Here is a 15,542-nt window from a genome sequence, read left to right on the forward strand (position 1 = left end):
GGTACTACCATAATGTAGACGGTACACTAGATAAATTCATATTGCACACTCACTCACAGGTAAACTCACTCCACCTGAGTGTCATTCCATTTCCAGGTAAACTTTTGCAGCTAATCACCCAGTCAAAATGCTGCTCAACCTCATAAATGTTTCATCAAATAGATTACCCTGTAAAGGTCTCTTTGCAAAACACACACACCACTCACGGCTCTTTTCTCAAATAGACCTCCTGATCTCATCAGACGGAGCCGGAGGGAGATTTGTGTTTTGAGTTTGTTTATTTGTTTAACTGATTCTATCTATACCGCCTACTTCACCATATCTCCTGCCCCACCATATCTCCTGCCTCCCTCCTCCCTCGCTCCTCCAGCCTTCTGAGTTCAGGAGTCATCAGCCACTCTCTTTGTTGTCTCTGTTTCCAAACGTCGCCATTCCACAGACAGACAGCACCTTTATCCACTACCACATGTATTTCCCCCAAACACTGAAGGAAACAGAAACTCATTAAAAATCAGACTTTGATTAGAACTCTGCAAGTCAGAGTTGACGGTAGGAAAGCACCTAAACTAGTATTACAAGAGTAACAGTACCAAAGAGACTAGAGGCTTCACAAGATGTCTACGCACGCAACCTGACAGTATTGCACACGTGTTGTGTCCGATCATGTTGGTTTAGGTTGTTGACGCGTAGGACCGATGTTGCTGGTGGATCAGTCAGGCAGAATGTTTTTCAGAGTTGTGTATCAGTCCGTTTCAATAATGTGTGATGGCCGCAGACAAAGGGAAGAGGAAGAAGAGGCAAAATTCTGTTTTGGCAGGCTTAAAAGCCTCTGCCAAGCTATTGAATGAACACGCACATCCTTTGACAGTTCTAAATGGACTATGTTGATTTCTCCAGCCAATAGACTAATACATGGCACCGAAGAACATGACTGACGTTTTACATTCTCCCAACCAATTGTGCAAATTTTTTACATTTTATTTGCATTTTGTGTAACTTATTTTTTTACTTATTGTGTATGTTGCTGCTACATCTCTTATGACCGGAAATAACTTCTGGACATCAGAAAAGCAATTACTCATCTTGGACTGGAAGAAACGTTTTCCTTTAACGAGTCTGACGAGAAGGAAATCCTGCTTTCAATGGAACAGGCCCAGATCCACGCCTTTTGCATGAAGAAAAGACGCCGGAAAAGTGGGAGCAGATCGGGATCCTTCTGAGTAGCCGGAGGTGAATGAGTAAACTCCCACTGCCTTCCATTCTCCCTGTTAACGTGCAATCGTTAGAAAATAAAATGGATGACCTATTATTAAAATTATCCAATGGGACATTAAAAACTGTAACATCTTGTGTTTCACTGATACTTGGCTGAACGAAGAAACGGACAATATAGAGCTGGCGGGATTTTACATGCACCGGCAGAACAGAGACGCTACCTCTGGTAAGACGAGGGGTGGCGGTGTGTCTTTTGTCAACAACAGCTGGTGTGCGATGTCCTATATTAAAGAAGTCAAGGTATTGCTCACCTGAGGTAGAGTACCTTATGATAAGCTTTCGACCGTACTATCTGTATAGAGTTCTTATCTGTATTATTCGTAGCCGTCTATTTACCACCACAAAGCAAAGCTGGCACTAAGACCCCTCTCAACCAACTCTATAAGGCCATAAGCAAAGAAGAAAATGCTCACCCAGAAGCAGCGCTCCTAGTGGCCGGGGACGCAGGCAATCTTAAATCAGTTTTACCAAATTTTTACCTGCATGTCACATGTGCAACCAGGAGAAAAGAAAACCTAGACCACCTTTACTCCACACACAGAGATGCATACAAAGCTCTTCCCCGCCCTCCATTTGGCAAATCTGACCACAATTCTATCCTCCTGATTCCGGCTTACAATCAAAAACTAAAGCAGGAAGTATCAGTCACTCGCTCAATACGGAAGTGGTCATATGACGCGGATGCTACACTAAAGGACAGTTTTGCTAGCACAGACTGGAATATGTTCTGGGATTCATCCAATGGCATTGAGGAATACACCACATCAGTCATCGGCTTCATCAATAAGTGCATTGATGACTTCCTCCCCAAAGTGACTGTACGTACGTATCCCAACCAGAAGCCCTGGATTACAGGCAACATTCTCATCTAGCTAAGGGCTAGAGCTGCCGCTTTCAAGGAGCGGGAGACTAATCCGGACGCTTATAAGAAATCCTGCTATGCCCTCAGACAAACTATCAAACAAGCAAAGCATCAATACAGGATTAAGATTGAATCCTACTACGAGCTCTGACGCTCGTCGGATGCGGCAGGGCTTGAAACTATTATGGACTACAAAGGGAAACCCAGACACGAGCTGCCCAGTGACGCGAGCCTACCAGACGAGCTAAATGCCTTTCATGCTTGCTTCAAGGCAATCAACACTGAAGCATGAACGAGAGCACCAGCTGTTCTGGATGACTGTGTGATAACTCTCTTGGTAGCCGATGTGAACAAAACCTTTAATGCCGCTGGGCCAGACAGATTACCAGGACGTGTAGTCAAAGAATGCGCAGACCAACTGTCAAGTGTCTTCACTGACATGTTCAACCTCTCCCTGACTAAGTCTATAATATCTACGTGTTTCAAGTAGACCACCATAGTCCCTGTGCCAAAGGAAGTGGAGGTAACCTGCCTAAATTATTACCTCTCGTGGCACTCACGTCGGTCGCCGGGAAGTGCTTTGAAAGGCTGGTCATGGCTCACATCAACAGCATCCTCCAGGACACCCTAGACCCACTCCAATTTGCATACCGCCCCAGCAGATCCACAGATGACATAATCTCAATCGCACTCCACATCGCCCTTTCTCACCTGGACAAAAGGAACAAACGTGAGAATGCTGTTCATCGACTACAGCTCAATGTTCAACACCATAGTGCCCATGAAGCTCATCACTAAGCTAAGGACTCTGGGACTAAACACCTCCAACTGCAACTAAATCCTGGACTTCCAGGATTTAGAGTAGGCAACAATACATCTGCCAGTCTGATCCTTAACACTGGGGCCCCTCAGGGGTGTGTACTTAGTCCCCTCCTGTATTCCTTGTTCACCCATGACTGTGTGGACAAACACGACTCAAACACCATCATTAAGTTTGCTGACAACACAACATTGATCACCGACAACGATGAGACGGCCTATAGGGAGGAGGTCAGAAAACTGGCAGTGTGGTGCCAGGACAACAACCTCTCCCTCAATGTGAGCAAGACAAAGGAGTTGATCGTGGACTACAGGAGAAGGCGGGCCGAACAGGCCCTCATTAACATCGACAGGGTTGTAGTGGAGCGGGTCGAGAGTTTCAAGTTCCTTTTTGTCCACATCACCAACAAACTATCATAGTCCAAACATACCAAGACAGTCATGAAGAGGGCACAACAAAACCTTTTTCCCCTCAGGAGACTGAAAAGATTTGGCATGGGCCCCCAGATCCTCAAAAGGTTCTACAGCTGCACCATCGAGAGCATCCTGACCGGTTGCATCACCGCCTGGTATGGCAACTGCTCGGCATCTAAACGTAAGGCGCTACAGAGGGTAGTGCAAACGGCCCAGTACATAACTGGGGCCAAGCTTCCTGCCATCCAGGACCTATATAATAGGCAGTGTCAAAAAGGAAAGCCCATAAAATTGTCAGACTCCAGCCATCCAAGTTATAGACCGTTTTCTCTGCTACCACACGGCAAGCGGTATCGGAGCACCAAGTCTAGGACCAAAAAGCTCCTCAACAGCTTCTACCCCCAAGCCATTAGACTGCTGAACAATTCATAATTATCTATTTACATTGACCCCCCTTGTACACTGCTGCTACTCAATGTTTGATTGTTACCTATGTATAGTCACTTTGCCCCCACCTAGATGTACATATTACCTCAACTAGCCTTTACCCCTGCACACTGACTCGGTACCAGTGCCCCCTGTATATAGCCTCGTTATTCTTATTGTGTTCATTTTTATTATGACTTTTTATTTTAGTCTACTTGGTAAATATTTTCCTCTTCTTGAACTGCACTGTTGGCTAAGGGCTTGTAAGTCAGCATTTCAACAGTAAAGTCTACACTGTTGGTTAAGGGCTTGTAAGTCAGCATTTCAACAGTAAAGTCTACACTGTTGGTTAAGGGCTTGTAAGTCAGCATTTCAACAGTAAAGTCTACACTGTTGGTTAAGGGCTTGTAAGTCAGCATTTCAACTGTAAGGTCTACACTGTTGGTTAAGGGCTTGTAATTAAGCATTTCACGGTAAAGTCTACACTGTTGGTTAAGTTGGTTAAGGGCTTGTTAGTTGTTAGCATTTCAACAGTAAAGTCTACACTGTTGGCTAAGGGCTTGTAAGTCAGCATTTCAACAGTAAAGTCTACACTGTTGGCTAAGGGCTTGTAAGTCAGCATTTCAACAGTAAAGTCTACACTGTTGGTTAAGGGCTTGTAAGTCAGCATTTTAACAGTAAAGTCTACACTGTTGGTTAAGGGCTTGTAAGTCAGCATTTCAACAGTAAAGTCTACACTGTTGGCTAATGGCTTGTAAGTCAGCATTTCAACAGTAAAGTCTACACTGTTGGTTAAGGGCTTGTAAGTCAGCATTTCAACAGTAAAGTCTACACTGTTGGTTAAGGGCTTGTAAGTCAGCATTTCAACCGTAAAGTCTACACTGTTGGTTAAGGGCTTGTAAGTCAGCATTTCAACAGTAAAGTCTACACTGTTGGCTAAGGGCTTGTAAGTCAGCATTTCAACAGTAAAGTCTACACTGTTGGTTAAGGGCTTGTAAGTCAGCATTTCAACAGTAAAGTCTACACTGTTGGTTAAGGGCTTGTAAGTCAGCATTTCAACAGTAAAGTCTACACTGTTGGCTAAGTGCTTGTAAGTCAGCATTTCAACAGTAAAGTCTACGCTGTTGGTTAAGGGCTTGTAAGTCAGCATTTCAACAGTAAAGTCTACACTGTTGGTTAAGGGCTTGTAAGTCAGCATTTCAACAGTAAAGTCTACACTGTTGGCTAAGGGCTTGTAAGTCAGCATTTCAACAGTAAAGTCTACACTGTTGGTAGTCAGCATTTCAACAGTAAAGTCTACTACACTGGTTGTATTCGGAGCATGTGGCAAATAAAGTTTGATTTGATTTTGATTTGATGTTCTGAGCAAAAGAGCAAAGTCGGTTTTAGATCTCAAAACAGTCATTAGAGTAAAAACATAAATGGATGTTCAGTTTGAAATCCCCTACAAAGGTAGAAAATATATTGAATGATTGTTATCTTCAGATGCAGCATCCTTTCATGTAGACACAATCAGAGTTGATCAGGACCCTAGACAGTACAATCAGAGTTGATCAGGACCCTAGACAGTACAATCAGGGTTGATCAGGACCCTAGACAGTACAATCAGGGTTGATCAGGACCCTAGACAGTACAATCAGGGTTGATCAGGACCCTAGACAGTACAATCAGGGTTGATCAGGACCCTAGACAGTACAATCAGAGTTGATCAGGACCCTAGACAGTACAATCAGAGTTGATCAGGACCCTAGACAGTACAATCAGGGTTGATCAGGACCCTAGACAGTACAATCAGGGTTGATCAGGACCCTAGACAGTACAATCAGGGTTGATCAGGACCCTAGACAGTACAGAGTTGATCAGGACCCTAGACAGTACAGAGTTGATCAGGACCCTAGACAGTACAATCAGAGTTGATCAGGACCCTAGACAGTACAGAGTTGATCAGGACCCTAGACAGTACAGAGTTGATCAGGACCCTAGACAGTACAATCAGAGTTGATCAGGACCCTAGACAGTACAATCAGAGTTGATCAGGACCCTAGACAGTACAATCAGAGTTGATCAGGACCCTAGACAGTACAGAGTTGATCAGGACCCTAGACAGTACAATCAGAGTTGATCAGGACCCTAGACAGTACAATCAGGGTTGATCAGGACCCTAGACAGTACAATCAGGGTTGATCAGGACCCTAGACAGTACAATCAGGGTTGATCAGGACCCTAGACAGTACAATCAGGGTTGATCAGGACCCTAGATCAGGACCCTAGACAGTACAATCAGGGTTGATCAGGACCCTAGACAGTACAATCAGGGTTGATCAGGACCCTAGACAGTACAATCAGAGTTGATCAGGACCCTAGACAGTACAATCAGGGTTGATCAGGACCCTAGACAGTACAATCAGGGTTGATCAGGACCCTAGACAGTACAATCAGGGTTGATCAGGACCCTAGACAGTACAGAGTTGATCAGGACCCTAGACAGTACAGAGTTGATCAGGACCCTAGACAGTACAATCAGAGTTGATCAGGACCCTAGACAGTACAGAGTTGATCAGGACCCTAGACAGTACAGAGTTGATCAGGACCCTAGACAGTACAATCAGAGTTGATCAGGACCCTAGACAGTACAATCAGAGTTGATCAGGACCCTAGACAGTACAGAGTTGATCAGGACCCTAGACAGTACAATCAGAGTTGATCAGGACCCTAGACAGTACAGAGTTGATCAGGACACTAGACAGTACAATCAGAGTTGATCAGGACCCTAGACAGTACAATCAGAGTTGATCAGGACCCTAGACAGTACAATCAGAGTTGATCAGGACCCTAGACAGTACAGAGTTGATCAGGACCCTAGACAGTACAATCAGAGTTGATCAGGACCCTAGACAGTACAGAGTTGATCAGGACCCTAGACAGTACAATCAGAGTTGATCAGGACCCTAGACAGTACAGAGTTGATCAGAACCCTAGACAGTACAGAGTTGATCAGGACCCTAGACAGTACAGAGTTGATCAGGACCCTAGACAGTACAATCAGGGTTGATCAGGACCCTAGACAGTACAATCAGGGTTGATCAGGACCCTAGACAGTACAGAGTTGATCAGGACCCTAGACAGTACAATCAGGGTTGATAAGGACCCTAGACAGTACAATCAGAGTTGATCAGGACCCTAGACAGTACAATCAGAGTTGATCAGGACCCTAGACAGTACAGAGTTGATCAGGACCCTAGACAGTACAATCAGAGTTGATCAGGACCCTAGACAGTACAATCAGGGTTGATCAGGACCCTAGACAGTACAGAGTTGATCAGGACCCTAGACAGTACAATCAGGGTTGATAAGGACCCTAGACAGTACAATCAGAGTTGATCAGGACCCTAGACAGTACAATCAGAGTTGATCAGGACCCTAGACAGAGAGTTGATCAGGACCCTAGACAGTACAATCAGAGTTGATCAGGACCCTAGACAGTACAATCAGGGTTGATCAGGACCCTAGACAGTACAATCAGAGTTGATCAGGACCCTAGACAGTACAATCAGAGTTGATCAGGACCCTAGACAGTACAGAGTTGATCGGGACCCTAGACAGTACAGAGTTGATCAGGACCCTAGACAGTACAATCAGAGTTGATCAGGACCCTAGACAGTACAATCAGAGTTGATCAGGACCCTAGACAGTACAGAGTTGATCAGGACCCTAGACAGTACAGAGTTGATCAGGACCCTAGACAGTACAATCAGTACAATCAGAGTTGATCAGGACCCTAGACAGTACAGAGTTGATCAGGACCCTAGACAGTACAGAGTTGATCAGGACCCTAGACAGTACAATCAGAGTTGATCAGGACCCTAGACAGTACAATCAGGGTTGATCAGGACCCTAGACAGTACAATCAGAGTTGATCAGGACCCTAGACAGTACAGAGTTGATCAGAACCCTAGACAGTACAGAGTTGATCAGGACCCTAGGCAGTACAGAGTTGATCAGGACCCTAGACAGTACAGAGTTGATCAGGACCCTAGACAGTACAATCAGAGTTGATCAGGACCCTAGACAGTACAATCAGGGTTGATCAGGACCCTAGACAGTACAATCAGAGTTGATCAGGACCCTAGACAGTACAGAGTTGATCAGGACCCTAGACAGTACAATCAGAGTTGATCAGGACCCTAGACAGTACAAGTTGATCAGAGTTGATCAGGACCCTAGACAGTACAGAGTTGGACCCTAGACAGTACAGAGTTGATCCCTAGACAGTACAATCAGGGTTGATCAGGACCCTAGACAGTACAATCAGAGTTGATCAGGACCCTAGACAGTACAATCAGAGTTGATCAGGACCCTAGACAGTACAATCAGAGTTGATCAGGACCCTAGACAGTACAGAGTTGATCAGGACCCTAGACAGTACAGAGTTGATCAGGACCCTAGACAGTGCAATCAGGGTTGATCAGGACCCTAGACAGTACAATCAGGGTTGATCAGGACCCTAGACAGTACAGAGTTGATCAGGACCCTAGACAGTACAATCAGGGTTGATCAGGACCCTAGACAGTACAGAGTTTAGGACCCTAGACAGTACAGAGTTGATCAGGACCCTAGACAGTACAATCAGAGTTGATCAGGACCCTAGACAGTACAATCAGAGTTGATCAGGACCCTAGACAGTACAATCAGAGTTGATCAGGACCCTAGACAGTACAGAGTTGATCAGGACCCTAGACAGTACAATCAGGGTTGATCAGGACCCTAGACAGTACAGAGTTTAGGACCCTAGACAGTACAGAGTTGATCAGGACCCTAGACAGTACAATCAGAGTTGATCAGGACCCTAGACAGTACAATCAGAGTTGATCAGGACCCTAGACAGTACAATCAGAGTTGATCAGGACCCTAGACAGTACAGAGTTGATCAGGACCCTAGACAGTACAATCAGAGTTGATCTGGACCCTAGACAGTACAATCAGAGTTGATCAGGACCCTAGACAGTACAATCAGAGTTGATCAGGACCCTAGACAGTACAATCAGAGTTGATCAGGACCCTAGACAGTACAATCAGAGTTGATCAGGACCCTAGACAGTACAATCAGAGTTGATCAGGACCCTAGACAGTACAGAGTTGATCAGGACCCTAGACAGTACAATCAGAGTTGATCAGGACCCTAGACAGTACAATCAGAGTTGATCAGGACCCTAGACAGTACAATCAGGGTTGATCAGGACCCTAGACAGTACAATCAGGGTTGATCAGGACCCTAGACAGTACAGAGTTGATCAGGACCCTAGACAGTACAATCAGGGTTGATCAGGACCCTAGACAGTACAGAGTTTAGGACCCTAGACAATACAGAGTTGATCAGGACCCTAGACAGTACAATCAGAGTTGATCAGGACCCTAGACAGTACAATCAGAGTTGATCAGGACCCTAGACAGTACAATCAGAGTTGATCAGGACCCTAGACAGTACAGAGTTGATCAGGACCCTAGACAGTACAATCAGAGTTGATCTGGACCCTAGACAGTACAATCAGAGTTGATCAGGACCCTAGACAGTACAATCAGAGTTGATCAGGACCCTAGACAGTACAATCAGAGTTGATCAGGACCCTGATACAGAGTTGATCAGGACCCTAGACAGTACAATCAGAGTTGATCAGGACCCTAGACAGTACAATCAGAGTTGATCAGGACCCTAGACAGTACAGAGTTGATCAGGACCCTAGACAGTACAATCAGAGTTGATCAGGACCCTAGACAGTACAGAGTTGATCAGGACCCTAGACAGTACAATCAGGGTTGATCAGGACCCTAGACAGTACAATCAGGGTTGATCAGGACCCTAGACAGTACAGAGTTGATCAGGACCCTAGACAGTACAGAGTTGATCAGGACCCTAGACAGTACAGAGTTGATCAGGACCCTAGACAGTACAGAGTTGATCAGGGCCCTAGACAGTACAGAGTTGATCAGGACCCTAGACAGTACAGAGTTGATCAGGACCCTAGACAGTACAGAGTTGATCAGGACCCTAGACAGTACAGAGTTGATCAGGACCCTAGACAGTACAGAGTTTAGGACCCTAGACAGTACAGAGTTGATCAGGACCCTAGACAGTACAATCAGAGTTAATCAGGACCCTAGACAGTACAATCAGAGTTGATCAGGACCCTAGACAGTACAGAGTTGATCAGGACCCTAGACAGTACAATCAGAGTTGATCAGGACCCTAGGCAGTACAGAGTTGATCGGGGCCCTAGACAGTACAGAGTTGATCGGGGCCCTAGACAGTACAATCAGGGTTGATCAGGACCCTAGACAGTACAATCAGGGTTGCAACATTTCGGTAACTTTCACAAAATACCCAGGTTTTCCAAGAAATCCAGGTTGGAGGATTTCTGGATTCCTTCGTAATTTCAGGAATTTTCCAACCAGGATTTCTGGAAAACTGGGGAATTTGGGGAAATTTACAGGAATTTTGCAACCCTAGATGCAATGTTTTTAGTGTTTGAATCTTCCATTGTAGGATTACAGCTTTCGTTCAGACAATAGAATATAATAGAATAGAAAACAGCATTGTCCAAGAAAAGCTAAATGTTCATTCAGAAGAAGTGAACTCTGTTTATTCTATTTCTATAGCTACAGCACACTTATAGGGGGGACCGAAAATACCCTCCATACACCGTTCAGAAAACATTTGGAAAAGGGCAGTTGTCATTGCTCCTATCCCCCTGTAGAACCAGCAGTGATGACGATCAGTAGAGAGACTATTGCTTTTGTAGTCATGACTTTCTCCCTCCTCTCCGCCTTATTGGCTCTGACCCGGTAACCTGTGACCCCTGTAATAGACTGGGCCTGTCAGAGCACTTCCTGGTCATTACAGAGGATCAGACACCCCAGAAGTAATCAGCCGAGGGAGAGAGGGTGGATGAAAGGCAGGGAGATGACCAACAAAGGGCAGGCGGTCGTAACGCCATGGCAACTCTGTCTGAGCAGAGGAGAGGAGTTAAGATCTGATGTGCTCCACTCAGATGTCCATCTGTCTTCTCATTTATAGGGAGTTTTACACACTAGAACACAGGCGTTAACATAGGTGGACACACATGCTCAGAACACACACATACAGTATGTCCAGCTCCATTCCAGACATGGATAACATGACACTATTTTAAATATGCAAACACACACACACACGCGCGTGCACACGCAAACCTTCACCTGGACATACACCAGACAAGCCAGTCATATGTACAGCACGCATGAACGGACAGACAGACAGACAGACAGACAGACAGACAGACAGACAGACAGACAGACAGACAGACAGACAGACAGACAGACAGACAGACAGACAGACAACCCCATTATGACAAATCCTGCTGATTGGTGCATTCCCTTATTGGCGAGCCGGAATGATGGACCGGTGGAAATAGGAACGGAGCGACGCTCGCTTGCTCCTTATGGTGTAAATAATGTGGACACCTAAGCCAGCAGCCCTCCAAATGAGCTTTCCGGAGGGGGAGGGGGGGGGTCTGCCCGCCCATGACACTTAAATGAAATGTCACGGCGGCGAGTGGGATGTCGTGGGTGTGGTGGTCAAGACAGTGAGGTAGAATGGATTAGAAGCCTGATTGGAAACCGGAATGAGATAATGAAGACAGAAGTTAATTCAGTTTTCAGCTGGGGAGGGGAAGGAGGGGGAAGGCAGGGTGCGTTTTCCTTGACAAAAAACCAGACTCAGACACTCAAAGCCTGTTAGAGGGAGTGAGGGAGGAGGGAGGAGAGGGAGGAGGGAGGAGAGAGAGGAGGGAGGAGAGAGAGGAGGGATTAGGGAGGAGAAAGGGATGTAAGGAGGAAAGGAGGAAAGGAGGGGGACTGGAAACATCCCTCAGATTCACACTCGCAGTCATCCCACTCCAAAACGTTCCTCTCATCATTTTACCAAACTGACATCAGATGACGTTATATTTTACTGATGTATTACCTCGTGGAGATTATCTACTGTCTACATCAGTCATTTGTTCACTTTGGGTCCAACGGGTCAGTTTATATGACGTAGATTTTGTACAACACCATCGTTAGTGGAAGAGATTGCCCACTTATATATTATGAATGTCTTGGTGACCTAGTAAAACATGAATATCATTGATTACTGTCGACTTTGGTCAGACAGATTTCCCCTCTTGACAGCCTCCAGAAGTCCCACGTCTGTCTTGTTATAATGGAATACAGAAATATGGAATATAAAATGGGATCAACGTGCACTCTGAATGGACTCTGCTAACTGTCATCCTAATGAGTTGTTATGAATATAGCATAGAACCCATTCACCCTCCTAGATATAGAGGAACTATTCTAATTCTATGTCTATCCCCCCTATGTACAGTTAGCATAGAACCCATTCACCCTCCTAGATATAGAGGAACTATTCTAATTCTATGTCTATCCCCCCTATGTACAGTTAGCATAGAACCCATTCACCCTCCTAGATATAGAGGAACTATTCTAATTCTATTTCTATCCCCCCTATGTACAGTTAGCATAGAACCCATTCACCCTCCTAGATATAGAGGAACTATTCTAATTCTATGTCTATCCCCCCTATGTACAGTTAGCATAGAACCCATTCACCCTCCTAGATATAGAGGAACTATTCTAATTCTATTTCTATCCCCCCTATGTACAGTTAGCATAGAACCCATTCACCCTCCTAGATATAGAGGAACTATTCTCCTAGATATCTATTTCTATCCCCCCTATGTACAGTTAGCATAGAACCCATTCACCTATTTCTATCCCCCCTCAGTTAGCATAGAACCCATTATAGAGGAACTATTCTAATTCTATTTCTATCCCCCTATGTACAGTTAGCATAGAACCCATTCACCCTCCTAGATATAGAGGAACTATTCTAATTCTATTTCTATCCCCCCTATGTACAGTTAGCATAGAACCCATTCACCCTCCTAGATATAGAGGAACTATTCTAATTCTATTTCTATCCCCCCTATGTACAGTTAGCATAGAACCCATTCACCCTCCTAGATATAGAGGAACTATTCTAATTCTATTTCTATCCCCCCTATGTACAGTTAGCATAGAACCCATTCACCCTCCTAGATATAGAGGAACTATTCTAATTCTATTTCTATCCCCCCTATGTACAGTTAGCATAGAACCCATTCACCCTCCTAGATATAGAGGAACTATTCTAATTCTATTTCTATCCCCCCTATGTACAGTTAGCATAGAACCCATTCACCCTCCTAGATATAGAGGAACTATTCTAATTCTATTTCTATCCCCCAGTTAGCATAGAACCCATTCACCCTCCTAGATATAGAGGAACTATTCTAATTATATTTCTATCCCCCTATGTACAGTTAGCATAGAACCCATTCACAGATTAGCATAGAACCCATTCACCCTCCTAGATATAGAGGAACTATTCTAATTCTATTTCTATCCCCCTATGTACAGTTAGCATAGAACCCATTCACCCTCCTAGATATAGAGGAACTATTCTAATTCTATTTCTATCCCCCTATGTACAGTTAGCATAGAACCCATTCACCCTCCTAGATATAGAGGAACTATTCTAATTCTATTTCTATCCCCCTATGTACAGTTAGCATAGAACCCATTCACCCTCCTAGATATAGAGGAACTATTCTAATTCTATTTCTATCCCCCCTATGTACAGTTAGCATAGAACCCATTCGATATAGAGGAACTATTCTTTGGTTGAAACTAATGTTTCAATGCCCCCCCTTTCTGCTCAAATAAAAGTACTCACTGTACTGTAAGTCACTTTGGATAAAGCATCTGCTAAGTAGCATATATGTATATATTATATTATTTACTGTAGGGAGAATCACATTGTAACCCTGAGCATTGCTCTGATATATGATCTGGCCATCCCATCAGTTTAATGAGAGAACTAATTCTATTTCTAGCCCCCTTCCCTATTCTAATTATATTTCCTATCCTAACAGTATCTCTTCTCCTCCTCCTCTTCCTAAACCACCCGGACCCAACTGTCATCTCACATTCCATCCCACCTCTCCTCCTCCCTCCCAATATTACAACCCCAAACACACACACACACCATTAAATGAACTAATAAACATGTAGGATTACTGCTTAGGGACCATGTTGTATAGTTAGAGGGGGGTAGTTGGATCCCTGTGGAATCTGCCTGGAGCCTCCCATGGGTGTCGCCTGTCATGATACTAACACATTATGCACCAGGAGCAGGTTGAGGAGCGGGTTGGGGAGCGGGTTGGGGAGCGAGTGAAATAATGCTATGATGTAATAATAACCCCAAACACACACCTGAGACCCTTAGCCCTGCACCCCTATTCCCCATACACACTCTATTAAAGAGATCACTTCTTCAATTAACCCTGCCTCAGCCGGCGGGGCTCGCTGGTGACATTATGCAGAGTGTGTGTTTGTGTATATGTACGTGTGTTTGTGCACGGCTGGGATCAGCCCCACTCCCAGTTGTGTTAATTGAATCAATTTCTGTTGTGTTGAAAAGTAGGAGCCCATCCCTCTTTCCCTCATTCTCTCTCTCACACACACACACACACGTTCCCCCCTCGCCCCAGAAGAGGGGTATTATTGAAATGGAAGGCTGAGACGTCCCATCTCACACATAGTGATATACATCGCCCCCGTTCACTACCACTAATCATATGTGTATGGGCTGATTAGATCACAAAGGCTTCCTGAGCATCCAATCATAGCTGTTATAGATGGAGGATAAACACATGATGACGTGTGGATAGTGATTTGTATGGTGATCCAGGGTTTAGTGGCTGAGTGCCACATCTCTCTTCATTGGGGATGTATTCAGAATGCAGTTGGCAGAATCAGAATGCACTCATTGAGGATGGTGATTAGTCATTCTGGTCTCTTTCTGCTCTCCCTCTCGCTCTCGCTCTCTCTCGCTCTCGCTCTCTCTCGCTCTTGCTCTCTCTCGCTCTCCCGCTCTCTGCAGGTGCCTGATAACTCTGTGATGGCCCTGGTCCCCAAGCAGGTGACGGCCTACAACTCGGTCAACAACTCAACTGTGTCCAGAACCTCAGCCAGTAAATACGGTATGGATAGTGTGTGTGTGTGTGTGTGTGTGTGTGTGTGTGTGTGTGTGTGTGTGTGTGTGTGTGTGTGTGTGTGTGTGTGTGTGTGTGTGTGTGTGTGTGTGTGTGTGTGTGTGTGTGTGTGTGTGTGTGTGGTGTGTGTGGGGGGGGGGTTGCCGTACACTTCCAATGTTAACCTGTTTTAGCACAGTACACATTAAAACAACAGAAAAGGCCAGATGTCGCCAGTGTCTCACCAGAGGAGTACATTTCCAGATTTCTCTGCTGAATAGGATTGTCCTCCTGGAACTAAAACAATTATGCCCCCCCCCTCCATCTCCCAGCAGTCTGTGTGCCTGAGAGTTAAACAGGAAGAACTGTGTCCTTCTCATCGGAGTGGGATCCATAGTCAGAGTCGGCACACACGCACACTTACATGCACATGCACACACAAACACACACACAGCACACAAGCACAGGATTTTAATTAAAAAACGTTCACACCCTCCCTCTAAACACACACCAACTGGGTTCATCCCTCAAACTAACTGTCCATGTCACTAACAGAATGCACAAGCTCCATTGCACAGGATTTTAATTAAAAAAACGTGGCTAAACAGAACACATAGTAAAGTCTTCTCCACTAT

General features: G+C 45.0%; 1 pseudogene; it reads left to right on the forward strand.

Annotated features, from left to right (window-relative positions):
• LOC124026117 overlaps positions 1–15,542 on the forward strand; it is a 60,781-nt pseudogene that overhangs the window by 18,939 nt on the left and 26,300 nt on the right.

This window comes from Oncorhynchus gorbuscha, unplaced genomic scaffold, assembly GCF_021184085.1.
Source record: "Oncorhynchus gorbuscha isolate QuinsamMale2020 ecotype Even-year unplaced genomic scaffold, OgorEven_v1.0 Un_scaffold_2611, whole genome shotgun sequence".
In the NCBI taxonomy this organism is placed as follows: Eukaryota; Metazoa; Chordata; class Actinopteri; order Salmoniformes; family Salmonidae; genus Oncorhynchus; species Oncorhynchus gorbuscha.